The following is a 3,554-nucleotide window of genomic DNA, read 5'->3' as shown; positions in this document are numbered from 1 at the left end:
ATCCAAAAATAAATTTGACATCACATTTGCCCTCATGATGACTAGACTAGCTTTTGTGAAATAAAAACTGAGTAATATGACATTGTTCAAGCAGAGAGGTGTGAACAAATGCTGTCAGCATTAATAGGAAGGAGACGATTGGAAATACATCTTGTCAGGAAGGCTTCTTGGAAGGGAGAGAAGTTAAATTTGGTATTCAGTGAATGAAGAGACTGTGAATTCCTCGGCTGGAAGGTGGTACTGCTCGCCATCCCCACTTACCGCATTCGCCTGTTTTAGGATAAGTTTCGGGGCTGGGTACTGTGGCAGCCGGTCCGCAGGGGTCCCAGCGTCTGGGTGTTCACACCCTCATTATGCCAGGTTTGGTGTGTGAGCGACAGAACCCTGGGGAGGTGGTAGTGTGGGCTTCCTGGGGGCCACTGGTGATAAAGACTGCATCCTGCCAATGCAAGAGACACAAGAGTACAGGCCCGTCCCTGGGTCAGGACGGTGCCCAGAGGAGGGCATGGCAGCCGCAGCAGTGTCCTTGCCTGGAGAGTCCCATGGACAGGGAAGCCTGGCGGGCTGCAGTCCACGGGGTCCCGAGAGTTGGACACGACTGAGTGCCCGAGCTCACAGGGTCACAGGCCCACCCAAGAGCACCTTTCACTCTCACCGCCCCCACTGCCTCCCCGCTCGCTCAAGCCAAGAGCTGCTCGAGTGAGCCATGTCAGAGGCTACCCTTAGCCAAGCCTTTGGACGACCACAGGCCCGCTGACAACTTGGCTGCAGTTTTCTCAGAGACTCCAAACCGGAACCACCCAGCTCTGCTGTTCCTGGAGACATGACCTCGGAAACTGCATGACTTAAATGTCTTTTGTTTTTCTTTTAAGTCACTAAGTTTGGGATAAATGCCTACTACTAAGTCAAGTATGGGCTTCCCAGGTGGCACTCGTGGTAAAGAACCCACCTGCCAAAGCAGGAGACTCGAGACTTGAGTTCGATCCCTGGGTTGGGAAGATCCCCTGGCAAACCCACTCCAGTATTCTTGCCTGGAGAATCCCATGGACAGAGGAGCCTGGCTGCTACAGTCCAGGGGGTCGCAAAAGAGTCAAACAGGACTGAAGCAGCTTGGCACGCATGCACGCACATCAAGTACATCTTGGCTATAAAATAAAACTGATTGGGAAAATTAGAATCTCCTCTTCCTAAAACTCTTCAGGCACAAGGAAAGCTTGCGTAATGTCTAGGAAGACCCGCTTTTGGCTGCTAAGGTCTGTTGTGAAGCTAATGCGATTGCTATCCACCTAAGCCAGGATGTCAGTGAATATTTGTGGGAAATTATTTTAAAACAGTGCAGATACATGAGCAAAACTGAAGAGCAGTCAAGATTCTTTGGGTCTTCATATCCTTTTCCAGGTTAATAATACCAACAAATACCAATAAAGCAGTAACAGCTCGATAATAACTGCCATTTATTTAGAACTTAGAATGTTGTATGAATAATACAATGTCTTATTTCATCATCAAATAATTCTGTGAAGAAAGTGCTATCACTCTTATTATTTATGTCAGGAAGGCAAACACGAGTCTGTGCAGTGGCTCCCAAACTGAAATTCATCTTTGAAATATTCCCTGAAAAGGCAGATTTGACTCATTCCACTTTTTAAGTGAAAAAAAAAAAAAAAACTGAGTCACAGAAGTCATTTTAAATAAATTTCCCAAGGATGCATTTATTTAATAAGCTGCTGAGCTAGAATTTGAACCCAAGAATCTATATAATCCAGAAATCTATATAACTGCAAAATCTCAGTCTCTTTCCACTGTGTCGTACATAGCAAAAGCAACTGATCAGCGATAAAGATGTTTGTTGAAATAAACATACATCACATAAAAAATACAGGTAAAAATAAGATCATGGTGACAGCTGCCTTATGCCAATTGTGTTTATATGCAGGTGTATGGTCTTTGGAGCCTCAAAGACATGTGGGATAAAAATATTTTGGCGATTTCTCTTCCTGCTCTCATTTCTAGGTATTTTGGCATTTGAGATGGAGGGTGGGGGAATCAAGGATTTTTCTCAAAATGACAGAAAACGGATCATTTGCATGGGGAATGCCAGCTGGGGAGAAGGGAACATACGCTTATATTCAGGAAAAGTTTCGCAGGATGTAAAAAGAAACCATCTGCTTTTTCTTTTTGTTCTTGTTTAAGAACAGCTTGTGTTTGCAACTCACAATTTAAAACATGGTAATAACCTACAGGACTTTGTGAAGCATGAATCGTGCGGCTTTTTTTGTTTTTTGTTCCTCGTCATTTTCCCCTGCTTATTTTTCCCAACTCTGTTTGCAGAAAGCAGAATGCAAAGAAGATATTTGCATGTTGCAACTTGGATAATAAGATTCTTCTGATCAGGGCCTGAGTCTGCCTTTTTCAAAGTGTTTCCTGGGCATTCCTGGATCCTGCAGTGAAATCCAGACACGATGAACCAAAGCCGTGCTCAGCTTTGCTGTAAGAGACACCCTAGGCTGAGACCGGGGCTCAGGGGCCTCCTGCTCATCCCCGGCAGAGAAACATCCCTGCGACCTGGCTTTATCTGCTCGGGCACCTGGTAGGGACTTGGAAATCGTTTTTGAAAAAAAAGTCAGCTTTATCCGTTTGCTCTTCCAATTAGCAGTCATCTCAGGGGCTTTGATGTGCACCTCCACTCCCTCCTGAAGCCTTAATGACTCAGCTTCACCGCGGCTCAAGTGCAAACCAGCGCGTGAGCTTGCCTTTTACAGAAGGAAAGAAGGAAGGGCTCATGGAGGTCCCAGTGGAAAGGCTCTGAAAGGTCTTTGGGGCTCAGCGATCAGGCGATATTAAGAAGTGGTTCAGGTCATTTAGACTCTCTGAGTGATAATCATGAACCTCCAACTTACTAACTCTGTGACCGAAGGAAGCTACGTAACCTCTCTGAATCTTAGTTGTTTGATTTTTTTATCTACAATGTGGGAATAATAATGTTACCCACCTGCAAACGTTGTTATGAAGGTTCAGTGAACTAATTAGAACATGTGCAGGATGGTATTTTGAACACAGGAAGCTCCAGTGAAAGAACCAGGACCCATGGCAGGAAATTCCCCCTGAAACCCTATCGTGGTTCCTGCAGACTCTCACACACATGCACACAGTGAGGCGATATACAGGAATTCTTACATATCTGCATGCATATGGGCTTCCCTGCTGGCTCAGAGGTTAAAGCGTCTGCCTGCAATGCAGGAGATCCAGGTTCGATCCCTCGGTGGGGAAGATCCCCTGGAGGAGGAAACGGCAACCCACTCCAGTATTCCCGCCTGGAGAATGCCATGGAAAGAGGAGCCTGGTGGGCTACAGTCCACGGGGTTAAAAGAGTCAGACACGACTGAGCGACTTCACTTTCGCTTTCATGTATATATATATGTATATAAGTGCTAGTCACAAAGTTGTGTCTGACTCTTTGCAAGCCTGTGGGCTGTAGCCCACCAGACTGCTCTGTCCATGGAATTCTCCGGGCAGGAATACTGGAGCGGGTTGCCATTCCCTCCTCTAGGGGA

At 46.0% G+C, this 3,554-nt stretch overlaps 1 non-coding gene across 1 annotated transcript; it reads left to right on the top strand.

The window, feature by feature from the left end:
* On the top strand, window positions 3,199-3,270 carry TRNAC-GCA. Its single transcript has one exon. It is a non-coding gene; the product is annotated as a tRNA-Cys (tRNA).

The sequence above is a fragment of the Capra hircus genome, chromosome 13 (assembly GCF_001704415.2).
Source record: "Capra hircus breed San Clemente chromosome 13, ASM170441v1, whole genome shotgun sequence".
NCBI classification, from domain to species: Eukaryota; Metazoa; Chordata; class Mammalia; order Artiodactyla; family Bovidae; genus Capra; species Capra hircus.
Note: the sequence above shows the minus strand (reverse complement) of the source record. Positions and strands in the feature narration are given on the sequence as shown.